This window comes from Neodiprion fabricii, chromosome 2, assembly GCF_021155785.1.
Source record: "Neodiprion fabricii isolate iyNeoFabr1 chromosome 2, iyNeoFabr1.1, whole genome shotgun sequence".
In the NCBI taxonomy this organism is placed as follows: domain Eukaryota; kingdom Metazoa; phylum Arthropoda; class Insecta; order Hymenoptera; family Diprionidae; genus Neodiprion; species Neodiprion fabricii.
In genome coordinates this window covers 9240071-9267613 of record NC_060240.1, presented here as the reverse complement: position 1 = coordinate 9267613, position 27543 = coordinate 9240071, and the positions used below count along the sequence as shown (strand labels likewise).

Sequence of the window (27543 nt, the reverse complement as noted above, 5' to 3'; positions counted from 1 at the left end):
ACGATTTTGAATGAAACTCACACACACACAAGTAACCGGAAATCACTATCTCGTACGACGAGTGGGGGATAGGAACAGAAAATATACTATCAATTTTTCCGTGTGTAGGAGTGAACTTCGGAAGTTAACCCAAAACGATAAACAAACTGTTTTGTAAGAGCTAAAGACGATTGTAGAGCCAAAATGAAATCGCAAGCGTGTCAGAGGTGGCCATTATGAATTTTTTTTTTTTTTTTTGCAACCATTTGAACTCATTTGTCAAACGTTTTGCAAACAGTACACTTATGTAGGACAACCATTGAACGTTATCTCTGTTTCACATTTCACGCGGTAAATTGGGCTTAAAATTTGGCGCCCAATGGACGTATACATACAAATATGGATTGCGCGCGCAGTTCTTTACATCGCCAAGCGTCGCGTCTGCTGGCCTGTCGACGAACCAACGCACCGGTTTCTACGTCAGCATAATATGCAATATTTAAAGTACCGGGTTCCGTAAAATTTTCATTGCAAAGTAGCGTATAAGCCAGCGTAAGTATGGAATGGAAAGCAACTTGATATTAACAGGCGGTAAAGTGTAGTTTTTGGATAAAACGTACCGTCGAAAGTTCGTCTGTAGCTTCGGCTTGCGTATAGAACTCAACTGCAAGTTGAACACCACCTTATCGAAACAGATTAACTTATCGCGCTATTGGTACAGTGTGAGTTTATTTTCTTTCTTGTATGTTAAACAAACGCCTGAATAACATTCCCGGTTATCGATCTGTTAACACAGCTGTTTTCAAGAGCTTTTATACCCTGCCACGTTAGGCGTTGCTTCCAACTTGCCTTGGCCATCTTTTGACAGAAGGCAGGAATTATCTGGTGAAACTTTGACATGGAATAACCAAGTCCTACCATGAAAAAACTCAGTTTTTTACGTTGAAAGAAATTTTGTACATTTCGCCATCAAATCAAATCCAAAATTCGAATTTCATTTTCAGTTGGCAATACATTTTCTCGTTACTGTCAATCGATAACTTATCCAGTGACTGGAAATATACTGAGATCTCGCTTACTGGCTGTCGGTAACTTATCTACACGGTCGTATGTGTCGGTAAGATAGATTCAGTGGTCGATGCCCTCCGAGGTCAGACAAGACGACTTTCTGGAATTCACTGTCAGTCGGTATCCAACGAAAGCCACACACCGAACCGATGAATACTCATCGGCCATGCCGTCTCTGGTTCGTAAAAAAATTCCACAGATATCGCCAAAGGTTCGGTACAGACGCAAATTACATGGTTTAAATCATTGTTCGGTATCTACATGTTATGATTTCTCGGAAACAGTGTCAATTGAAATTGATGGGAGGAAAGTGTCTCTGAATGGTGAAAAGTTACGAGAATAATTAATTGGATGAGTTTCGTAGCTTACACATGGTTTTATCACCCTTTCTTTGTCAGTGAAACTATTCTACCGTTGATAGAATCGGAAGACCCGTTTCCTGGGGTTCGCAGGCCAGTTCGAAGCCTTATAAAAATGCTCGCGAAGGAGGATTAGATTTGTGCAGATGTTTGTATGCGCGACGAGCATTTGAAGTAAAAGAGGAAAAGAATGAAAGTGTAAAAATAAAGGTACACAACCCTCAGCACGCAGTTGTAACGCATCCGCGGGACGCGTTATACGCGGCAGGGTGGCGTTTGTACATCCCTTATAGTGGGCATTAATGTCGTCGTCCCCCCCCCCCCCCCCCCCCCCGTAACTTTTATTGTAGCATCATAAGGCAGACGTTAGTTTAATTCGCATTACGCCCTTCATAAATCCGGCAGATTCGTTTGGGGGTTGAGGGAGGGAACCGCGCTGGCGTGTATAAAGTAAAGTGTACCTCCTGCACGGTTAGTTGAACGAGGGGAAACCAGCCCTGCAGAGCCCCTCAGCTTTCCTCCGATTTCGAGACAGTTTTTGCTGAAACATCGCGCCAGTGATCCGGCATTTTCCAGGCCGCTTGGTTTATCGGCACGCCTGATCCCTCTGTTCGTACCGCAGTGTTACAAGCCCCTGGGCCCCGTGCAATCGATGTTTCCTCTCTCTTCTCCTCTCCACTCCTCTCCTCTCCTCTCCTCACCGCTCCTCTTTCTCCTTTTACCCCTATTTTCTCCACCCCCTTTCAGGAGTTTTCGTATCAGTATCTCTACCCGGGTTCGACTACCTTCCGGACAACCTGGGAGAGATTTTCACAACAAATTTCACTGCACGCCCCGAACGAAAACTCGATTCACAATTTATTTCTACGTGATGGTTTTTGATTTTCTTTCTTCACAGTTTCTCAACGCACCCCGTCAGCTCTTCTTCATACATCCACAACACGTGTCGTCTGGACTTCTTTCGGGTTTCCAAAACTTTGTTCTAGCTTATATCGCAGACTTCGGAGGTTTGGATAATATCGATAATACTTTCCTTGCTGTGACACGGTGAATTCTGGTGTGTGTAGGTATAGGTATATAACACGTATCGTTCTCAGATATTTCGAAACTTGTGTTATACACGCGAAACAAAACTCAAGAGAGAACATTTTTTTTTTCTTCTCTTTTCATTTCTTTTACTCGATTTATTATTTATTTTCTCTTTTCGAAGTCTTGCTGGTGCGATGTTAGCGTCTGGGTTATAAGTATTTAGTCTGATCCACTCTTACCTATGCCCATCCTTCTATCACTGGATATTTCGTTCCTTTCTTGTCGATACAACTTCCAATTCAGCTTCCAATTCAATCGTTTTGTCCTTATTTGACGACTTCGTTCAGCGAGAAAGAATGTAGCAGTTTTTCCGCACTTCCGAATTGGTTGATTAAATCAATTGAAACATTCAGTTGCGGGAATTTTTTTCCCAAAGTAATCAAATGATGAAAAATTAAAAGTCAACTTGATGAACAAATCGAGTTTATTTTCACACCATAGAGGCTTGATATATCTGAAGAGATAGACACCCTAACGACTGAAATTCTTAAATCAAAGGTCGAGACATGAACTTGACGATAATTCATCGTTACTCGTGAATGGTAATTTATCCACTTCCGTGCAACTTCCATTATATACATATTTTTTTTTATTATGAAGAAGTTAAGTTTTGGATCAGAATAAAGCTTTACCTTCACTCTGCTTATTGCTTTATCTCGTTGGAGTTCAAAGAATAGGGCATGATTAAATAATAAGCTATAAATTAACTGATTTTGGTAATTTTCTCAATACTTTTCAGAATATTTCTTTATATTACATAATTGTCAAAAAATACATCCAGACTTATTCTAATTATTTTCTTACATAGTAATTCCTCTCTCGAACCATTGAACGGAATTATTTGTCCCACAGCTGGGAATATAATGACAAAGTTGACAGGATAAACGCGCGCCCGTTCCGCAGTTAGATCTCGGTAAAACTTATCGACGTTTTCCGTTCGGTAATGGTTGTGGCTACGATGCATTCTGCAGTACGAGAGGGGTTGGTTAGTCGTCTGGGATTTAAAGGGCGTGCAAAGCATTTTATGCGTCCGGCGCGTCGCGTCGGTTCCTATACGAATTCGATTTCACCCCGGTTCTCCGGCCCGCCGAACTTCCGGCTGGCGAATCGGCGCAAACATATTTCGGGATTGCGGCACTCTAGCGGTATCCGGTTAGCCGGCTAGCTGGCTCTATGATATATACATTCTCTCACTCTCCAGCTTTCTCCTCCACACATGTAACGGAGAAAAGGGAAAATAAATTCTACTACAAAATGGACCTCAGATTGCCTTCGCCACGCGTCGGTGATCACCGATTGTCGCGACGTCTCGCCTCCGCGGATCGACAGGCATCGCGATTACTCCGCGGGACTCACCCTCTCGTTTTTACCCTCAACATCCATCTTTAAACCCACGTAAGTACGTGTCCTCTATCCATATCCGACGATTCCGGTAATCCAGTATCGCATTCTAAATCACACAGTGCTTGGACATCGTCTCGAAGTCTCCGCTATTGTCCGACTCACGCAAAACTCCACCCCATTCGGGGTTTAAATCGGGATCAATAAGCCGAAACCGATTAATCCTTGTACTTTGTTTCCTCTTCGCACGAGGTATTCAACGCGACTATTCATTTTTCATGCAAAAAGAATTAATATGCTTCGAATGTTTTCACCCCTATTTATTTAATCCCGTTACAAATGGTCTGAGTAAAACGTGACTCGATCTGTGTCACTTCCCCCGATTCGAAGCGTGATGTATAACGATTAGACTGGTTTTACCCACACGTTACACGTGTATGGGTACCATGATTTCACCGTCCGGCATCGAGATCCGAGTATTCCGAGTCGCTGCTGCACCAAGCGTTGAGATATTATGAATACGGAAAGGGTTAAACGGTCGCAATTGTAATATTCCGTGGTGTAAACAGCTCGTGACGACAAATTTAATAGATCGCGTGTCTTATACTCCTGTGTCAGGCCATACAAGCCGGTGCTGCAGGGTGTCGGGTATTTCGCCGGAAGATTCGATATTTCACCGGGGTCGGCGGCGCCCTAAGTAGTAAACCCTTCGAGCGCGGCTCTGGCCTGGCTAATGTAAGATATACCTACACTATAAAGTTAGTTCCTCGCGAGCGTCTACAGATTGCGGTACATAAACGCTACTTCGCTACTTGGTCGGCTGGTCTATCGCACAGGTACAAGCATCGCAGTCTTATGCGACTCGCGTGACAGAGTCGCGTGACTTATGCTTTTACTACCCCTTTTCTCCGTTTGCTCAATGCTTCTCTAATTTTTCAAACGTTATACCAAACTACCGGTAAGGCTTGTCGGACACGGCTCGAGCTTCCTGTTTTTCCCGCTTCCTCTTTTCTCCTCTCTGTATACCGTTCGCTATATCGCGATTGCTTCCAAATTGACTGATTCTTGAATTAGAATTTTTCAAAACTTGCAACTAAACGCGTCCATATCGGCTGACACATCCACCCAGCTCTTTCGTATAAGCCAGTGGTCGCCAAACTTTGAAGCCACTGAGCAACCGTAATGTTCGTAAAGCTACCAAAAGAAATCAGAACAAAAGTAATATTTCTTTCTCGATCATACATTTATTTATTACCTGTAAACATACGTTTCTAGTAAATATTACAAAAACTTGAATAAAATTGTTTATATTGTAAAGAATTTACCAACAAAGTGTAAGAACAACATTTTCTTCATCTGACTAATTATGTTTCATGAGAAACATGGCACTCTTTTTTGTCATTAATAGTGTTTTTAATGTGAGGTGAGTAGATCATAGGTGCCATTCGAATGCAGTTGACCGAATGTTCATCGTTTAATCTGTTTTCGTGAGTCATTGGCCTGATCTGAGTAGTTCAACTTCAGGTCAGCCAACCTGAGCATGATCACGATCTACTTCAAATTTCCTCGCGTAGTTCGCGATCGATGGGACGGTTTGGCGATCTGTGGTCAAAGCTGTGTTCGAAAAGTGGTAAAAAGGGATCCCTACATTATCGACCGACAATAAGTCGCGACTTACCCTCGGAGGATTTGAATGTCATTAGAAAAATTAATCTCACCGAAGAATGGATGAGTTGGGGTGAATGGGCGACGGGCATTTTACCGCCTGGTCACCACGTATACCGTTGGAGATACATACAAGTGTACTAGTAACCAACTCTGTAAACTGGGATGTAATCGTTGTAAGCCTGTCGGAATAATAATTGGTACAAATGTAACCATTGGACCGAAACGAGTAGTGGGAATGCGTATGTATACGGCATGACGGTACCTCTTAACCCGAAGGTTCTGCGGCGTGCGAAATTCAGGCTCGCGGTCAAGGGACCGCACGGACCACACACAAATATTCACGGCTTATAGACTTAAGCTCCTCTCTTCTCCGTCCGCGATTTCAGCCCTGTTCTTCCTTCCTTCTCTCATCCTCTTCAGGGACGGCTAGACCGCGACGGCCGCCGCGTCGTGGTTTCGACCTCTCACTCCCTGTTCCTTTCCACTTCCACCCTCCTCGCGTGGGCAAGCAGACGACGCGTTTCTGCCGCGGTGATACATCAACGTCATAACGGACTCCCATAAATCCAGCTAGCACGCGCCTCCTCTTTTCCTTAAGCCCAGCACCGCGGACCACCTCGCGTTTCCACTCGTACGGAGCTCCGCAAGGGTTTTCTCCGTCGTTGCCGACCACCAAAATCCACTTTCGTTCACTGCCTCCCCCCACCCCCTCTTTGGAGTGCCCCTCCGTCACCCTCCCAAATCCACTAGAAATCCTTCTGTATCTTGCCCGCCATCCTCGCTTATCCCCCTTCCAACGCTTACCCGGATATGTAACGAAACCTTCCGGGTTCCATGCGCGATCTTAACGAGCGGACATAGGTGTGCGTATAAATCCCACCCCAGTAGTCTATGTCGGTATTCTTTTATCCGATGTACCCAACAGGTCTGGTGGATTATTGTAAGGAGTTGAATGTACTTCACCTTCTGGCAACGACGTCCATCGACTTCACGGATCACGACTTTGGGTTTGTATCATAATGTGGCCGTTAAGACCCGTTTACATCCTCGTTTTCTCGTGGGTCATATAGTCCGCGATGTCCACCACTTACGATCTGCGGATTGATCGTCATCCACCTTATCTTGGCAAGTGAAATGTCTTCGGATGAGCGGTTCACCCCATTGTCGTATAAACCGCGATATAAACGAACGGCGTTATTCGTTATTGCTCGTTATATGCGGACAAGGGTCGTCGTTACTTCAACTTTTGTAGCCAGTTGCATAAACTACTCCATCAATGATCTATGTGTAACTTGTATGTGTCCATAAATACCTGACAAAGTGAATTTTGTTGTTATTGTTTCAGGCCTGACAATTTCAAGACGGCAAGAATTGAACAGATGTCGTCAATTGCTTGAACCGAAGAAAATTTTCTCATTCTGGTTGCAAAATAATTTACCTCGGTGTGACCGACGATGGCGAGTGTAAAAGGGTAAGTACAAACCAGTGCGAAACAGCACGGAGTACGAAAGAATATTAAGTACTACACACTTTCGGGGTGCCGAGTTTTAAACCTTTTTAATATGCAAACGGACGGCTCTCAGCGTGTTATAATACCTTCAAACATATATCTCTTCCTCCCCCTTACACACTCTGTCCGCATTTTTATGCTCGTCGCCGATTCAACGCCCCCGCTGCTATATGAGCGTTGTTTTTTATTATAGTTTCTATGGGAATGGGTATAAAACACAGGTAAACGTAATCTGCCGCGTGGTGATTGATCGTGTTAAGATCGACTAAAACTGGCCAGTGTGGACTACTTTGTGACACGAAACAATCGTTGCGATCGATACGAAAATTCGATATCAGATGATGTGTAGTACAACATCAACATCAGATTGTAATCTATAGCAGTCCACGCCGTATTTTTCTTACAGCCTGCTACATAACTTCCTTTCCCCGTGCTACATGTGCATATTGTGGGATGATCAATCTCTCTCCGTCTTGTTTCTCCGTTAAGAACATTTTATTTCTGAAATCCCATTGAATTAAGGCACGACTGTCTTCGAATTAGACTGAGTCGAGCCGAAGACATGAAATATTCGAATTCCCAAACGGAGTATATCCTCCAACCGCCGGTATCGCTGCCCTGGTGTAGCTCAACAACAATTCCGCTTAGCAAGCCGCGAGGATCGCGAGCGCGGTGTTACAGGGAGGATGGAGGATTTGGGGGAGAAAGAAGAGGGACGCGAGGCAATGGCGGTGTCACGGGGGCGTCGCGGGGGCTGACGGGGAGTCTGGTTGGTGATGCATTGCGCGGACTCCCCGCGGGTGGGGTCACGTGACGCGGCCTCCTCACCCCCCCAACCCCTAACTCCCACGTCCCCCACAACCTACGACGTGGTGTCCTCATTGATCGCTCCCCGGAGGAGCGTCGGACACGCTGCGTGCCACCGCCTCGCATCCCGCCACCCTCCTCCGCCTCTTTCTTCTCACCCCATGCAGGGGTGGTAGCATCGTCTTTGAACCTCTTTTACCCGCGTCTTTGATATCCGAGGGACAACGTCGATCAATCTCAAAATTAGACTATAAGCTGAATTAGACTATACGTATAGGTTCGATCGCTTATGCGATTGCAGCGGAGTTTTTTCTTTCGTTCGTGGCACTGTTTTTCATCAATTTAGGGTTCAAAGTTTGTTTTTACTGTCGTAAATTCATGGGGAAAAAAAAAATAAACGTAACTATTGTACCAGCACGAATATTTCGCAGTGCAGTTACTCCAACTGATATGGTTAAATCTGGATGAATTTTGGTAAAATCTCATTAAATAAGTTTTAAACTTTAATTGTTGTATAGATTTTGTTAAACAGTAATGCCAGCATGGTATAGATAATTTTGTCCACGTAGCGTGTTCGGTTCATTTGTGTTAACCGTCATCTATGATTCAAAATTTAGATGCATTTATCGTAAACGATAAAAATTACGCCAATCACTTGTATCAACGAATGATTTTCGGACGCTCAATAATAATTAGTCAGTGAACGATTAATTCTTATCGTTCGTCTTGTATCTTGCATAGTTCGTAGAAAATAATATTTCTATACGCGATTTCATTCCATGTGACCGTTTATCGTGAAATAACGATATTTATAATGATATCCGAGCAATCTTTTGCAGAGGCTTATTGAGGGCAGCTCACTCTTTCATTAAAGTAACATTCATAAAATGACCTATTCTCACGTATACAACGATGATACCTACGGGATAAAACATATGGCGGGGCATGGGGAGAATAGTATGTAAGATTTTATCAGGCAATGCATGCTACCGCCGTCTGACTAGCGACTGACGTTACTACTGGCCGTTGCAGAGCTCCGCTTTATCGGCGGACTGCATTATTGTAGATATATTGCATTACAATGACGCTGTAATTATACATTTGCAATGATTAATTGAACGGAAATATTCTCTACGCGTCTGTGATGATTTTAACGCGTAGTGAAGTATATACCTGTACATGTAAAGCATCGGATTGAAATACCGCCCAAAGCTTTGTTTGCGGTTGAGACGAGGGTGACGAAATTTATGAAAATTAATTCCAACTCATCCGTCGGCGAGTCGATTGCCGACTGATAACCGCGGACATGTCCTGCCTAACCCAACAAGGCGGCACCGTCTCTTTGCGAGTTCACGAACGTTTTCATCGATGTTGAGCACCCAAAGTAATTAGTAAATTATATTTGAACTTGTAATACTCCACCAGCTTTGCGTGTACCGACGACAACGGCGCGGCTTCCAGAAGCAGCAGCGGTAGCACGAGGTACTTACTCCTCGTCCTCCTTCGGCTACTTCGGCTTCCTCTTCCTCTTCTTTCTTCGCTTTCTCTCTCTCTCTTTCTCTCTGTTTTTCTCATATACGTACGTGTATCTCATCTCTTCTCTCAGCGGCCGACCACTCGCCAGAATTTGTTCGATGTAATTATGAAAATGTTGTTTATTTTACAGTGGGTGGTTTAGGTATACCTAAGGCTGCAGATATGCTCGTTCTCTCTACTGCGCTCAGTTCCCTTGTCGCGTATAGTAATTTGTATTTTGTTTATTACCATGCTCGCACATTCAACACACTTTTCAGAGCATCATTTTAATTCTATGTGTGATTGCGTGTATGTGTGTGTGTGTGTGTCTGTGTTTGTATAACCGCTAACTCGGTGCAGGGACTCTGTTTTTATTTTTATCCCTGGTTCCACTCAGTTTTAATTAGTCACGGAGTTACGTTTCGCACTTTTTTATTTCCGTGAATTGGGTATACATGCCAACTTCTTTCTTACTCCAAACATGCGGTAGCTCTGTTTAAGCGTAATAAAAAATCAAAACTTCTCCGATCGTTAAGTCAAAGCAGTTAGCACTAAAAAGATACCGCATTTTTTGTGCTAAATGGATAATTTCTTTCGGTAAAGTCTTTTGACACAAAATCGTGAGAATCAATCAGATAACAAATGCAAAATATAATGTGCGACAATTTTAGAAGTAAGAAAACGAGATTCAAACGAAATTTCCAATCTGTCAACAGTTTTAATTTGGCAAAAAAATTAAGCTTGTGGCAAACTTTGTGTCTTCATTATTTTCGATCGGAAGTAGATCAATTTTTGGAAATTCAGTTCCTAGCATTGATATTCTCCTAATTGCAAAAACTGTAAGTTTCAGGAACGTTTTCAGGAACGAACAGGAATTTTTTGAAACAGTTAAAAAATATGGCTATTACAAAATTTCAGGGTCTATGATTTCGAAATGTCTCCAAACCGTTGGTATTTAATATTGTGAAAAGTTGAACGGGTGAAAAATCTTACGAGTTTCATCATGAAACTTTGTACCGCAGTAGTTTGAACTAACGTAATAAAATAACGAGCTACAATATCTCGAGTGTCGGTACGGGAACTGAGGAAGGCTGCTGTAGCGAGATTTTTGCCAAGAAAACCTCCCGCGAATATTGTACCCGGGAATTGGAATTTCCTGCGGTTCTTTTGTCATGCAAAATGGCGAGGTGGTGTCCGCTAGGTGGTGTCTTTGAGAATTAAGTAGTTATACGACGCTTTCAAAGAAGGGTAGCTCGCTAAGCCCTCGCGCCGATCCTCCCGCTCTCTCTTTCTTTCTCTCGTTTTCTCTCTCTCTCTCTCTCTGTCTCTCTCTCTCTCTCTTCTCTCGTTTCGTCACCGGGTTCCTCAGGCCTCGGCCTGAGCTGAGCTCAGTGAAGGCTTCTTTATCCTCGAAGAACTCTTTGAACCGCGGCGGTTCTTGCCTCAGCTCTGAGATTATTAAAAGGGTGAACAAGTCCGGGGGCGGTTTTAATATATTTTGATTAATAGGATTAGAACTTTCGAATTTAATACCACTTCGCCGTTATTAGGCGACTTGCTGAAGTAACGATTATCTCGATGAAAATTTCAACCCTTATACCTCCCTGCAACGAATTCAACCCAACTATACGTTTACCTCAATCTTAGAACTGTATACGAGTATTATTATATATACATATATACGACGGTAAGTTTGCTTAGAAATGTCTTTTTCACCGAGCTAGCTTATAATAATTTGCGAAAGAGAGCGAGATATAGTGTGTGTGTGTGTGTGTGTGTGTGTGTGTGTGTGTGTGTGTTGATATTATACGACAAACCGCCGCGTCGTCGAAAGTACGGGCAAGTTTTTAAAATAAACCCATTCTACTCGAATTAATGTTGTGAAAATCCCGACGATAACGTTCTTGGTATAGAACAACAAAGAAAAAAAGTCTGATAAAAATAATGGAGAAAATTTTCCGAGAATTATATTGCTTATCGTTGTTCTCTCTCTCTCTCTCCGGGGAATCCAATAATTACCAAAGTCGGTTAATCTTTTTCGATTCGCGTGTATCGTTTCGTTTTTGGAACCGTTTTTTTTTTTTTTTTCATCTTCAGCGGCCAGCTTCCAAATTGAAATCTAATAAATCGCGTGTCTCGTGCTGAGAGGTGAGATCGCCGTATGATATTGATCCAGTTTTCGTTACTCCATTAGGAATTCTTTTATCCTTTTTGTCTTTCCCCGTACATATCGTACTACGATATGAGATAAGAGTAAAAAAAAAAAACTTTCTCGCGTATCACACGTGTGGGATTGAATTATTTTTCCGCGGTTGACTTTGAGCCTCCCGGCTCACGGCTCCGTATTAAAAAACTGTTAATATTCGTGCTACGAAAGGGATCCGGTCCGCTGGGGAAAGTTTGATGTATTTTTTATGTATGCAAATTAATTCCGCCGCTTTTGTAATTCCATAAATTCTGTGTTCGTCAGAAGTGCGTGACAGGCGGGCGCACCGTGCAGACGCGGTGCCGGGTGCTGCGGCACCGAGTTCCGAGCAAAACGGGCGAGTGTCGCCGGGGGTTGACGGGGGTGGGAATTGCCGGCTCGAAGGGCGGCGTGAGGCGCCGGGTGGGGGAGGAGGAGGAGGAGGAGAGGAGTACAAGAATAATTGAAGACGAGTTTCCTTCGGTACGAAGACGCGGAGGTTGTTGATGGAGGCAGCACCAGATGTTATCTTCCGTCTTCGAGGGTGCGCGGCGTCGTCAACTTTTAGACAATGCGCGGTAGAGACTTTTGAGCGAGAGATATGAAACTCTTGTCAACTGTCGTGGCGGCGGCGTCTCTGCCGAGAGACGCAGTCTCGCCCCGTGTTGCAGATTATTAAAATGGAAATTTGTTGACAAAGTATTTTTCGAATTTCATGCCTTTGTACGTTGTACGTGATTTTTATTCACGCGAGATATTTCTCGCTACTTACGCTGTCGATTTTTGACGATGCAAGGGATTTTGCGGAGTTGTATTATTCAGGTGTTTATGTAAGTTTCGTCGATTTTGGTCAAAATATATTTAGTTTCTTTTCGCAATGACTGTAAATGTTTTGTTTGACTTACTGACTAGTTTAATTTGTGCGGATACATTTGCTTGCTGAGATTGTTCCTTGTACGACTCACATGATTGTTATCGCTGTTAGACATGGCGAATTATAAAATATTTTATCGAAACAAGACATGTGATACCTCGTGAAAGATATATACAAGTTAGAAATTACAAAATTATTGACTGTATTAATGGATTTCGTCTCCAGGAATGAACAATTGTTCTTTCTTCGGATCAAATCTGTGTATTTTCATTCTTCGAAATGACTGTGAATTGTAAAAACCGAGCAGATAAGGGACAGATTTCTAGTTTCGCAGAACTTTATAGGAATCGAAGTTATAGTTGTGGTACGTGGTTTTGTTGTATGAAAGAAGGGAAGATGTAGCACTGATTCGACAACGCGGCGGGATCATTATAATCCATGCGAAAAGGACGCGTCGCGGAGCGATTGTTGCGAAGCGATATCAATGCCGATGAGGTTGTAGTTATTATGACGCGATGGCCGTTGTTGTCGAGTCGTCGCAATGAAAGTGAAAAAGAAACGAAAGCGACAAAAGGGAAGCGATTGCGACCATTCGGCTCGAAGAAGGCGTCGGAGAGTTAGCGTCCGGAATTATTTGATCTTGCGATAAGATGGGGGTGAGTGAGAGAAGGCAGGACGAAGGCGAGAAGGATAAGGGCAAGAGAGGAGAAGGAGAGGCAGACGGCGAGTCTGACCTGCGAGAAGCAGACGCCTGCACTGCCGGGCACGAGTGAACAAGCGTTTATTGACGCTATCTTCCGCGTAAATTGAATCAAAGAAACGAAATGAGTATGAGAGAGAGAGAGAGAGAGAGAGAGGAGCAGGCTCCGCACCGGCATTCCCGGAGTTAAAATGGGCTTTTAATCAATGTCCCTCCCCCCTAACTACAACCCATGAGATAAACGACCGGAAATGACGCGCTGATAAGAAAATTGCTTAGCCAACTTGGCAGTTTATCCGCGACTGTCGCAGTTCCAGGAAAATTGCCTGAGAATCCGTTATCAAAAGGGGATGCCGCAGTGTCAGTCGGCTTTTCACGGGCTCGCGTATATATATATATAACCGACCAGACGAAGAAGCCAATTCAGACCGTGCCTCAGACGGATTCAATGCTTTCAACGGTAAATGCGCGTAGCTCAACGTTGAAAATATATCCTCCTGAATGAATTGAACAAATTATCCCCATCTTTTTTTCCACCGCTCTACGTGCAGAGACGATTCTTATATACCAGTTCGCTTATGAGCCTCAGCCTTTACGCTTTAATTGGCGGTCAATTAGTGCCGTACACACTGTAGGTATATTTTATATAATGTATACCCTGAGATACCGTATAGTTCTCCCAATTATACGTCAATTAATTATTGCCAATTTATAGTCCACCCGGCGATCTGGCAGACTATTGAGAAAATTGATCCCACTCGGGTAAAGCGAAGCGCATAACTTGATCGGTGAGATCGCTAATAAGTGCAAAACTGCGGTGTAAGGATAAGGGGCAGGTGACGGTTATCGAATAACGATTCAACCGTCGTCGTGCGCTTTGAGGCAACCTTAAATATCGAAAAGTATTTTTCATCGTTTCGAATAATTGTTAGTGTTTTGCGAAAAAGCACGATTATCGCGGATGAGGGAATCCTATTATTTTGCAATTATACATAGACGCATATGAGACAACCCACCCCAAAACGATCTACGTATGTATTTTATTTATTTTCAAGTGTATTTAAGAGTGTACAAATAAATCATCTTTCACTAAGTTTTAGATTTTTTTAGATCACGGGTTCGATTTTTACTCCTCCGAAAAATATAAGAACCCGATTTTCAAATGAATAGCCCTGATCGATTGGCTTTAAATTTTTTTCATGAATTTTTTGTTAAAAAACGAACATCTTGAGACCAAGATGTATTCTAAAAGTACAAATTTATATTTTATACATCTTTTCTCACTTTTCGATGACTCGTTTCGATCACTTGTAATGTCTAAACCAAAATCTTGCCCACTTTCATCTCGGTCGTGAAAACTATTTAAATCCAATTGATTAGGTTCCAATCTATTCGTTAGAATATTCGGTTTTCGTGTTTCTGGGAGTTTTTTTTTTCCCACTCTGAACCATACTTAAAAATATAAACAAAATAAAAAAAAAAACGCCGATGGTTAGGTTCGTGCGTAGGTCGGTTTTCCGTGGAATGCCTCATATACACCTATAATGCAAAATGATCGGCAACGAATTCTCGCAGGCTGCGTTCTACCGTCTTGCGTGCAAACGACTGAAACGCACGATAGGCACGAAGTGCATGGTCCCTCTGCAGGTGCTTCTGCAAGGCTCTCCTTATCAGTCGACGGCATGTGCCCGGCGTCGGGACGGTTTCCGTCCCCGTAATACTGCACCGCCGGGTTGATTTTTACCTAAAAAGTGCGTGTTTCTTCATCGCATAAGTGTGTGTGTGTAGAATACCGATGAACCGTGCAGGACTCATTCAGCCCCGTTCATAGACTCGACCAACCGACTTCGATAACGAGCTAATGGAGGGTGCTCCTCTTATTCTCGATTCCCGATCGTCTCGATAACGATCCCCGCATATTCTCCTTTCTCTCATCGCTGTCTTTCGTTCCGTGTTTCTTTCTACGGATAGAATTGAAAAGTAACAAGCAAAGGGGGACGAGAGTAGAGAAGCGAAGAAACGAGATACACGAAAGAAAAGGAGGAAAGACGGAAAGAAGGAGACAAAAGTTGTGTAGGTGGTGTGGCTGTTGACGCGAGGAAGAAGCACACGAGGTGCCTTGACTCGGCTCGGTTCTGCTGCATGGGAATTAATGTATTCTTAATGTATAACCCACGGGTAAAGAGGCCAAGATTCGAGCGGAGATAGGCGGACAGATATTAACATATCATTTACCGAACAACTTGTTAAAATAGCGCACATTGTTATCGTGAATAGTAGTATACAGGAAACTATTATTATGTAGGTTGTTATAACTGCCGGGCAGGTATAACTAACTATCTTTCTCTTTCTTGCTTGTTCGTTCTTCAAGCCGGCCTGCAGTGAGAAATCCCCTTCGTTGTTTCAACGATATTCAAACGCACAACGCGTTACTGTGTGTTGTAATTCTTCATACCTCGCGGACTATTATTTTTATCATAGAATTTTATATCAGGTAGACGAAAAAGAAAAAAAAGAAGAGAAATAAATAATACAGAAGTCTCTGATATTTCAACGCGAATGTACGTACATTATATACGCGATCGTATAACGGACTAACAGTAAAGGCGTAAATTTATTATATTTTGTTCCCCTCTTCCTTTCTTTTATTATACCTACCTCATTTACATCCGTTTTTAGGCATTCACATTTGCGGGTACACGCGAAGTATACCTACTGTGTACCTAAAACACGTGAGAAAATTCACTCCGTGAATCATTCGCCACGGTGTAGGAACATTGCTTTCTTTTTTCCTTCTCCCGCTTGAAACTCTGATGCTTGAATATAAAAAGGTTGTAAAGCGAATTGTAGTAATATATTTCCGGAATTCTTGTCTAAAATTAACCGATGGCCTTTTGAACTTCTTCAGTTCCCTTCCAGCGTGCTGAATAGAGACCAGAAAAAATAAACGAAAACAATTAAAGCAGACGAGTTTTGTTCCGAAATTGATCAGTTTCAGGGGTGTTGAAAATTATCTCTGATTTTACAGGGTGGGCAAATTAGGAATTCTTATCAAAATATCGATGTGAGTGAAGTTATTGATCTTGGAACAGAGGTTAGCGATGAATTTACGTTTTGATTTTTTACCAATTAAACAATCACTCGCCAACTTTTCTGCCAGATGTTAGAATACATATTTTTACAAAGTGCAAAATAATAATCCACGGGTATAACTTGATCAAAGCTTGAATACGTACCTAGACACCACAAATCATGAAGTCGTCAAAAAGAAGTCTAAAGGACGTCGTGTACACTATTTTCTGACGTCTATAAGGCCCCACGGACACGTTTTAGGCACGAAGATATTCTTTAGGCGTTAAAAAATGGTGCACAAGACATCCTTTAGACGTCTTTTTGACGACGTAAAGTTTCGTGCTGTTTGGGTATCCGTACGTAGAACGCGCATGGAGTCCAAGTAACGAAAGCGAGCAACTCGGAAGGGTTAAACGCGGATAAATCCCTGGGCCCGCTAGTCGTGGATGGCGAACGCGATGGTCAACGGGGGAGAGTGACGCGAAGGGGAAGGAAGGACCAGGTCCGCGGTCAACGCTACATTCCAGTTTGGATTTATGTCTCGACCTGGCGGAGTGCTGGAGCAGGGTATGGAGTACGTACAAAGGCAGGTCTCTCCTCTCCTCTCTCTCTTCTCTTCTCTTCTCCCTGGTATCGGCGCGGTACCCGGGGCTTCGGGGCAACCGGGTAACAAATATATCGTGGTATTTGCTGCAGCTTCGGAATTGAGCGCGCGCGCGCGTTACCGCGAGGTCACGCAAAATATGTTCATTCCTTCAACAATTTGATTCCAGAAACAGATAGCATTGTGCCCCTGCGCGCGGGGTTCAAGATATTTATAACCGCGCCAGCTCTGCTCGATCCAGGGTCCATATACATGCAGTTCGGCTCGGCCGCACAGCCACCATCGCGACTTTTCTCCTCTCAATGTTCCGTGCTCTCAGGTACCCACCTCGAGCTGTGTTCCAGCTTCGGTATACCGTTTCATGCCTCAGCTGGAGTTCCACCGTCTCCGAGTTCGCTTTATTAAACCCTGTTGTAGGCCCGCTGCGTATTCTCATACGTACGTGTTTATGAAAAAAAATCTAATATTATACACTCCTCAAGCTTTCCCGCGATCCCGTTTCACCACCGCGGCTACGTATGTCCGTGTTCACCGGTCGTAACTCGACAGCTAACGTATTGGTTCCTATATCGTGAAGAGGAGAGAAGTCAGAAGTTGGTGCAAGTTGAATGGAGTTTGGAGTAGGAAGTGAAAAAGGTACAGGTATAAGTACAAGAGACCATCGACACCCGGCTCCACCGATCTTGTTCACCGAGAAATAATCGATCGCGTTCACTTTCTTTATTTTCAATTCGAACCACGTACCTTACGCTCGTTTCTTCGGTTCTCCAGTGGCCCGCTGGCCGCGCACGGTAGTGTGACTCCTTTGCACCACTCAGCGATTATACATACCTACTCTCTTCTCACACCTTGGTACACGAGACCGTAGTGGCCGCAGTTGTTTCACTCCTTCGCGACATGAATTTATTCACCAGGATTTAGCTCCTCAACCTCCTTTCGAATTTCATTACAGGTGTGTATAAACTTGGTGAAAAAATCAACGGAAGTCAACATACAGCGAAAAATGGCTTAATGGACATTCTGGCACCGATGATACGTAAGGTGCTCTTCTTCGTGTCAAGGTCACGATGCCAATTAGCCTGGAGCACAAAGTAAACAGAGAAGTGGTTATATCATGTGTAGGGTCCTTTTCGTGTCCAACTTCCAGTACGAACCGGCGATGGAACCGAAAAAGGATAAACGCGACGGAAAAGAGGTCCAGGTGCACTCCGGCAACCGGTCCATAATTCGCGGCTCGTGAGTTATGCTCCTTGTCTACAGATGCCAACGGATGCCTACGGACCGGTACCGATACACCACCAGTCCCCCATTGCGGACGTGCCGGAACGTGCGCCGTATACAGGGTGGAGCGCCAAGGTATCGTGACTGGAGCCACAGGTTCGCATTAAACGCGATATACCCACACTCGTCAAACGTAAATTGACCACCGTCTGCACCTTCCAAGAAGCCCATCGCGGAACGCGGAACAGAGTCTGTCCAAATTCAGGACAGGGTTGTCCAACTTACGGAAGAATGTATTCTCTGTTTCTGGAGAGTAAATTGCAGTGGCCGAAGAGCGGTAGTGATCACCTGGTACAACTTTGGACGATCGGTAACCTTGGGCCACGTTCTCAGATACGTGTTTTCTTTTCTTTTTTATCATCTTTTTCAAGTAGTAGCAGTTCGATGTACATCTACCGAACGTTGAGTTGTCCTCACATATTTCTCAGCGGTACTTTAATTAAATTCTCGAGCAAGGTGACACCGAAGAGGCCGCTGTGACACCTGCCGCAACACATGTAGCTACCTACGAGTAAGTCTGGATAGGTATACCGATTCACGCCAGTTGCTGATGCTCGGCACTACGAAAGTGAAGGAGAAAGATGGACACCTCATCTCACATTTACCTGTTTCCATGTGAATATAAGTAACTGATAGTCTAATTAGTTGGGCTCGATCGATCGGCTCCCGGCACCCCGCCTCACATCGACCTCGTGTCAGTTCAGAGTCTGGCGGTGGTACTGGTTACCGTGCGACGATGCATTATGTAGCGCTTGATCTGATCCGTCCACCCGTCACTGACAGCCTCCAAATCACTTGCAGCAAAAAAGCCACGATCAATTTCAAATTTATAGTCCAGGTACGTTAATTAGTAACCCGGGAAGCTGCTGCTGCTGCTACTACTACTGCTGCTGATACTCATCTCACGAAAAATAAAACTCAACGGAGAGAAACGACCTCTGATTTGGTTTTGCTACCTTACCCGTCGCGTTACTCTCGACAGGGACAGATTGAGGAGAGCAGGAGTTACAAGGTATAAAGTGAAACGAGAAACAGAGACACGACGAGCTTGGCTCGTTCAGAGCAGCTTTGCATACACGATAGCTATAACCAAGCGCGAGGATGTGCATTGCTGCAAAAAGTCCTGGTCTGGACTATGACGACTATGCTGGAGTCCGGACTGATACCACTTTGCGTCCAATTTAGCGCTACAAAAAGGAGAGTCACTTCATCTCGACGAGGTTTATCACGAGTTGGACACCCTTCAGGATGTCGTCGTGCAGCGTGTGAGCCGATTTATCGAGAAAGGTAGATAAAAAGAGGGGAGTGATCTGTGGCTAACTCCGGAGAGACGCATCTGTCGACCTTATAGGTGATACTCACGGTGCGGGGACGCGATCCGGTCGGTGCTAACTAAGTTGTCCTCACCTTCGTAGCCCCGGGGAGTCTCGGCGCGTTCCGCTTCACCATGACGGTGGCTCTTGGGAAATACAACACTGTCTGCATCCCGTCACGCTGGCTTTAATCTTATATATTTCACAAGCCTCGACGCCATCACTTTTGACAACCAGACCCGTGTGTCGGTTGTAATTTTTCTCTCGTGCCGGTTCAGCATCTCCGTGAACATATTTTACATCGAGTAATACAACTTCGTTGCGTTAGCCTTTTGCCTATAGTTGGAGAATCGAATTTTTCAATGATTTTTCTTCGTAAGAATCTTCAATTTAGTCACAACGTACCGACGTTGGGAAAGTAATTCGAGTAATTCGTACAACGCAGCTGCTGATTCCTTCCTTCACATCCATATCGTTTAGCGCAAAATGTCACAGTTCTGTGAACATAGATTTTTTTTCGTTTCTCCATGTTGGTAGCTGGCTGAAGACATGACCAGGTGATTTCTGCGGGTATAAATATAAGTATATGCCATAATTCTTATATGCCAAGTTGGCGCGCGAGCGGTCGACGAGCTGCAGTGAAATACGACTGAAATACGGCGCCACTTGCTGCCACTTGCCGCCACTTGGCACAGCTAATGGCGGCTTGTATCACCCTCATCGTGGTGTCAGTTACTCGGCACCCTCTACCCCGCCTACCTACCGACTGCTTTCCTTCCCGCCCACCAAGCGCAGCCTGCCTGCCTGCCTGCCTGCGTGCACGATATCCGCGTTACATACGCACTCGGCACCCATGCGCTAAAGCGTTAGACTTGCAACGTGTATAGGTATAACGTATGTAAGTGTAATGTGGGCAGGCAGGTATGTCGTACACGGGCCCAATCTATCAGACTACCTGCTCTCGAGGTGCAGGATGTGCGCGAGGTTTGTCGTTGCTGAAATACGCACCAAGGGAACGGTGCATTAACAAGCGTGATTGCATCTCGCCGTTTGCTGTGTATGAAAATTACAAACGTTCCCTCCACCATGCACTTGGAGAGTACACGCTTTAACTTCTGCAAAAAGCGTTCGCGGCCATGTCGGAAGCGCGCGGTAGTGTTGGTTGAGCATGTCGAGTCCTCTTCGAGATCCTCTTATATCGACAACGGCATGCTGTTGAAGCGCTCCGCGACTTGGAAATAATCCACGAACCGATCCCTTGGCGAGATCTCCCTGCACCAAACACATGTCCAACATTTTTAATCGGTGGATTAAAATAACCGATGCCAAGGTGTGTAGCATGGACCTCGCGTCCCTTATCCCCAGAGACGAGCCTGACCACCCGGGCGGTCGCGTGTCCCCGGGGACTTCTTTCGTCTCGACGTCCGTACGTGATCGCGTACCGGAATCCGTTCCTTCTAGGAGAGACGCTAAGCTGATTCGAACTACTCAAGGAATGCGGCTTGCGGAGATGACAGGAATGAAAAAAATATATTCCAGGCAACTGAAACAATTATGGAATGCAGGCCTTGATTCTAATTCTTGTTGAACATTCCTCCGCTTCATCGTTATTATAGGTGCGCGGTACTTCCGTGTAATGGAAGCTCTCACTATCTCGTAGTCTTCGGATTATCGTGCTCCCGCATGATGTGCATTGTGCAACCCATGCATACTTTCGCTTCAACCATCGGGTAGTACCATTAAATTGTGGTGGGAAGAATTCTGATAGTAACACTCGAGGACTTGGAATGAGGAGAGAAGCTACCTTCGTTCTCGTGTCGTCATGCATTCCTTCATTGAATCACCGTTCTAGGTGTCTCTATGACTAGACGATACACATTGTGTAACTGTTCACTGCACCCGTGGTTGCCCGGGACGATATGTTTTGATAGCTAGCATGCTTCGCGCTATTTATTCTTACAAGTGGAGCTTTGAAAACGGTGACTGGTTGTAAGGTGATTGCGTCGATTGTGCTCCATGGGATCTTAATCGATACAATCGTGATCATGATTCTGTACAATAAAGAAGAGGAATAATACTTAAAAGAACTTGCTTCGATGAAGAAGGTATAGGTACTGCTGCTTTTATGGACCCCTATAAATAGCTTGTTTCACACTGTAGAGCATATTGCGGTTACTCTTAGCTATATTATATACTCTGTTGCGTATACCAGCAATCAAATCGGTGTTGCAGTGAGCGGTGCGAGAGTTTTACTACAACAATTATCGTCCTTTGAAGTGCCAATCACGTGAAAGCCAAGATCTTCGAGATTCCATCCTTTGTAGTTCAACGACCCATAAGTAAAGCGGACGAAAAAAATAATGAAGTTCTAAGATGTTACAAAGCAAATCCTCTCGTCAGAAAAATGTGAAACTATTATGGTTGAAATATCGCCTCGGATTGTTCTCGTTGAACAAATATTAATTAACTTGCATCGTACCAATTGCAAAAATTTGTGGCATTATCGCTACGCAACCTTTGACCACGTCACGCCGTATCGAAAGGATGAAGTATAAAAATTCTGACACCACAGGCAGCGCAAAATCGTGGACTACGGTCAGAGCACGGAGTTCTTGAGAAGAGTAAACCGGCCGATGTTTATTTCGAGAGGATCATCACGCGACGCGACGGATTGTCAACGAGTGGTTGTACAAGATTCGGGGTTCGTCAGGCACGTAGGTAAAACGTAGCTACGCACTATACGTGCTACGTATATCGGTGAGAGGAGGCACCGAACGCGACACGAATCGACTTCCGGAGGGCGGGTCTTTTGGATCCTTCGTGTACTTTAACCTGGCGGCCATGTTTTTCTTCTTGTTAGCCTGAACTACAATACGGAACACGGGTACCGCATCGGCTGCCGTTTACCCAACCGAACCCTCCCTTCGCCTCAGGCGTGATTTAATAAACGGGTGAGTACAGACAGGTGCGTTAATGAACCACCGGTGATAATTACGTGGGCGTGTACCTTTTGCTGGCCACAATGAACGCCGCTCTACGCAACTATTATAATCGGGACTCGCACGGCGTTACCCAAAGTCTTCGGCCCGTGACCCCCGACCATTATTCGCCGGAGGGTAGAGACGAGTGTGGTATAATGTAGGTATAATCAAGGTGGGAAAGAAGGGACCGTTTTTGCGACTATGAATACTCCTGCATAAGTTCAATCTCGGGCGTAATTCGTTCGACTCTGCGAGGCAGAAAGAGAGCCGAGGGACCCTGCGGTGGCTTGTGGGTAATTCTTGCCGGAGATCGCGGCGTAGGCCTTCTGCTCCTCGCGCGAGCTCCTCTGCCAGCGTAGGTCTTAATTGGGAGATCTGACTCTAAGCCACCAGGACCACACGCATTTGCTCTTTATTGCCCGTCTAATTCGTGCTCCTGCGGGACAAACCGATCCCATTACCAAGGCTAATTAATTTGCCTCTTACCTTTAGGAATCCCCCGCCCATCCTACGCCGGCGTATCTTCGGCCGACTTTACTCCCGAGTCATCAAGGACGGCAAATGAATTGGCTTCCTCAATTATCGGACCGATTTATATACTTCCTTTTTCTCCTGTTAGTCATATTTTCTATTCACCGACCGGTTTCGAAATTAGAAAAAGACCGGAGAAGCTGTGGACACGGAGTATTTGCTCAAGATGGACAAGTCCAAGGTTGACGGATATCCCTTGTAGCCGGTAGCCCGTGTTATTCGTTCTTAGAAAACCAATCGAACGTTAGACGCTCTTAATTGCTCAGCGTACACCGAGTGCCTCGTTTCAACTCGACTGCCGCAAATGGTCACAGTATTTACGAAGACGGTTTGTGTATCTAGTTGAAACGCAGATCAAAGACCTGCGATCCTAACTTCTCGATCATCCGTATCGAGGAAATATGAAAATTTTCTTCTCGCGATCGGTTTATGCATCAGATTTGATAATTAGTGAGAATTATTTTTTTTCACGCGTACTTTTGCACAGATATAAGTTTCATGCCTGTCGGTTAAATTTTTTCAAAGTCTACGACTGCAACGAATTGTCCCTTATTGATAAATAGTATGCTCAAAATTGTTCAAACAAGTTCGTGATGTAATTTTCTTCCCTTCATATTTTCAACTTTTTAACTTAAGGATAGAAAAAAAAACATGGTTCCGTGTGAAAATGTTTTCAATTAAATTAAACTACCGTGATATTTTTTTGAGTAAAAAATGTATTTTTATGCGAGCCGCGACTTTTGTGGAAAACGAAGGAAACAAAAAAAAAAAAAAAAATAGCGGAATATCAGAATTCTGGTAAATTTATCAGTGAAAAAGTTCGTTTGTCTAGATAGTATGCGGATGTGAAAAATTGCCCGAAGCGATGGTTGATGTTAATTGAAGACGTTTCAACAGTTTAAAATCGTTGTAGATTTGTCCGTTGTCACCTCACTCACAATCATCTGCTTCCACGAACGATCGTATAAATTCCGAAGTCGCGAAATGAATATCGCCGTCAGCCACGTCACTCGGCTTTCAGCTAGTTAGAAGGGTAGTATAGATATACAGGTATAATACGTCTGCCATTCGCCTACGTGAATTCCGCGCGATAATTTACCAGTTAATAAAAATTAAAATTCAGTTGAAAGCTCGCTCGCTGGGCTCGCTCGCATATCCAATTAAAAAATGAAGTGCTTTTTCATATTCATTCCCCTCCACGCCGCTGACTCGGCACCGACGTTGAAAACCCGTCCTTCTATTTGTCTGTGAATAATAATTAAAAAATACTCGTCGCAATCCCCGTCACGGCGATGCTAATATTAATCTAACTGCAACGCGCGCTCCGTTCCTTTGCCGTTATCGCTATTCCATCCCAGGTTTACGTATTATATACATGCTTATATATATATATATAATATGTATATGCATGTATGCAGTACACACTCGCGTCAAAATCCCCGCCTTCAAGCTCTCTGCAAATCCCCGATTTCTTTTTCTCTTTGTTCCACCATCGTGGAGAAAATAATCTAATAACTATTATTGCGGTGGTGAAATCCATCCGCGAATTATCGCAACGAAGCGGAATCGCGTCGGTGATTTTCTCTCACGATGCCAAAGTTCGAATCATCGATTATGCAAACAGCTCCTACGCGCCCAAAATATGCGACGACAAAGTAGCCAGCGAGTCTATATCAGAGGATTTCGTTGTAGTTAGTAGTTACAACGGCTTCGAGCGACGCACGTCGAGAGCTTTCCTGGGACTGCAAATGCTGGGGGGGAATTGACCGATCCCCGTGACTGATCGAATCGCCCCCGTGCCCCCGGGGCGCTCTAATGAATGGGCAAAATAATGGACGCGGATGAATAACACCGCGGGCACGCCGCATTTTTGATGGCCCTTAAATCGCGGGGCGGATTTGGTCACGTGGCTGAAAAGCCCCTGCATCACTAGATTCGCGGCGTGGCGCGTGAGGTTTTAAGCTTCAGCCTCGAAAGACCAGAGTATGAATCCGATTTTGGTACGTTTAATGAAATTTTTCAAACCCGGATTATAACGTCGCGTTGTTCGAAGCCGAAGGTTCTCTCGGATCCTAATCAAGGATCTCGGATGGAAGGAGCGTAGGAGCGCGACAAGTGATCGGACGTGATTCGCATAGTACGTTGCCCGGTTTTCGAGCCAATTGATTGGAACGTTTCGACGCCCTCGCATCTCAATTAGACACCATCGGGGACTTCGGTATGATCGGTATGGAGTTATTCATACTTGAGGTATGCTGATAAATAACGAGTATGGCGTTTCCATACCTGGGAAAAGTAGCGATACACATTTGCAGATTGGACATTATTCGTAGGCGAAGACTTGAATGGAATCAAATTAAAAACTTTCGGTGAATATTATGGATACAATAGCTTCATTGTCACGAACTTTCTGCCTATCTATGTCTATAAAACATTTTACCTATTTGCATAGCATCCAAAATTGGTTTTTTTTTTTTTTTGAGGTTGAAAACTCGTATCATATATTATTGATGGTATCTAGATTAATTGACACAGCGATCCTTTACATTCGGGCAAAAATATTAACACCAATCAATCTAATGTCCATCATGAATAAGTTAAATGTTGAACTTCAAGCTACTTTTGATTTCATTGACGAATTATGTATAAACGAGGTAGGTATAATAAAATGTTTCTAAAGCGTAAAGATACGACGTTAATTACAATACCATGTAACTACGATATAGTAAATAAACGACCCCCTCCCGTTCTCACTTCTATAATGAACTCAATACCTGAAAAAGTACAAGTCGTCGGTTCTCCAGTGAATTAAAATACTCAGCAGTTGTTTCGCGATTGTGACCGAGGTGAAAATCTCACATCCCATAGTTTTAATCGTGACGATAAGGCGACGCGGCCGCAGATCTGTGTTCGCCACTCAGATTGGACCGTCGCGTCTTCTGCGGGAAGAAGAAAGCGTCGCGGTGTCCTAAACGAAGGGATATCGAGAGACTGGCGACGCCCAATCGACAGGGGAAGTATAGGGATCAACCATCTCCGCGTCACAATGGGACCTCGATGAGAATTCGCCGGCTTATTGGAGCTACGGTTACCGATACAGCTCACGTCCCTCGGGAACCCCGCGTCTTTCGAGAACGGGAAAAGCTGCGGAAAGTTGCGAACGTGTATCAATGCACGCAAAATCGTGTTTCCTCTTTCCCTATAGCTTTTAAGAGCCGCACGGTTCGTGTCGAACGGAAAAAGGAACATTGATTCCAAGATTTTCGCACCGATAATCAAGCTGGAGAAAATTGTCCCGATTTATGAGCTCCATTTGCTCAGCATTCAATCGATTCACGTCGGTGTTCGTTTTACAGTTTCAATTTTCAATTCGTATCATCCGAGATACAGTTTTTATATAAAAAGTGTAGGTTGTTATTCTACCTCGAGTAATGAACTCCGGCCAAAAAAAAAGAGAAAAAAACGCAGCTTTGTGAAATTGTGAATTTGATCACGAAACGAGAAAAGCTCGATTTGCGATATGTCGTTGTTTTGACGGATGATACACAAGAAACAAACACAATAAAAACGAAACCGTCTCGTCTGCGCCGTTTATCAGTTCCGTCGTGAGTTTGGAAAAGAAAACGTCGCGTCATAACGAATATTTTTCTTCCCCTCTGCCCCCGAGGATGTGGCGGGGTGGTATATAGAGACTCCCGGGGTGCCGGGGGGATGACGTCGAGGGCTCGGGGGCGTAAGGATGCAGCCGCCTAATGCGCGTTTCGTGTCGACTATAGAAAGAGGTGCGAGGAAGATGGGGGACCTGATGCTGCGTGGCGTTGAGGAAAGGCGACACGTGTTCACAGGAACCCGATTACCCACCGCCTTACACGAGTACGTCACTATACGTACAGCGGTAATATTCCTGTCGATAATACACCGTCCCAACCTCTCCCATACGCATTCATCACGTGTAGGCGACCTCCTTCCATGCGATTCGGCTGCATACGCTCAGACCTCGAGTTTGCGGAAATTACGTCGAAGGTTGAAGCAAAACTACATCATGTTTCGAAATTCGTTTCAAGAACGCCGCGAAATTCCGTACACCTACTTCTTGAAAAAATAATGTCATCTTAGAATTCGGTCGGACGAGATCGTGTCACAGGTCGAAGATTTAACTTACGAAATGTGATTGGCATTCGGTGGTATGCCAAAAAATGTAATCTGCATATTTAGAGCAGATTTCATTCAAGTCCCCAACTTCATTATTTGTGACGTTCACTTTAACTTGACGATTTTTTTAACCCTTTGTGTCACACCTTGTTGTGCTCAGAAAAGTTTTGTAACAAGATAGCATTCCATGGTTTTTGGGGACGCTGATTACGAATCTTGTTTCAGATTTCAAAAATTCAATACGGGGGGTCCAATAAAAAGAACAATTTACATTATATCGCAATAATTACTCTCGAGTAATGAAAACCTATCAGTATACTTTCAGAAATAGGGAAAAACCGTCCAAGAAATATGTTGAAAACTTCCCTAAATATACAAAAGAAAAATGGATATGAAACAAGTGGCAAGAATACTCACCACTGTAATGACTCAAAGGGTTAATCACCATTAGTGTAGAATATCTTCTTTCTACATCCTATTCCGATGACGAAAAAGAAGAGGTTGTCGTTGTACG

The 27543-nt window shown here is 44.2% G+C and overlaps 1 protein-coding gene and 1 long non-coding RNA gene across 3 annotated transcripts in view; one reads left to right on the top strand and one right to left on the bottom strand.

Annotated features, from left to right (window-relative positions):
• LOC124175423 (N-acetylgalactosamine kinase) overlaps positions 1-27543 on the bottom strand; it is a 73833-nt gene that overhangs the window by 23183 nt on the left and 23107 nt on the right. Inside the window, exon 1 of one of the 2 annotated variants that reach the window (XM_046555663.1) lies at positions 600-769. The exons of the other annotated variant lie outside the window; for it this stretch is intronic. The gene's annotated coding sequence lies outside the window, so the exon portion shown is untranslated. Of the gene's footprint in view, positions 1-599; positions 770-27543 lie in introns of those variants that run through there. 2 annotated transcript variants of the gene reach the window in all.
• The window catches only part of LOC124175425, an 89370-nt gene continuing 68693 nt past the window's right edge, over positions 6867-27543 (top strand). The window contains exon 1 of the long non-coding RNA XR_006869161.1: positions 6867-6975. This is a non-coding gene — a long non-coding RNA (uncharacterized LOC124175425). The remainder of the gene's footprint in view (positions 6976-27543) is intronic.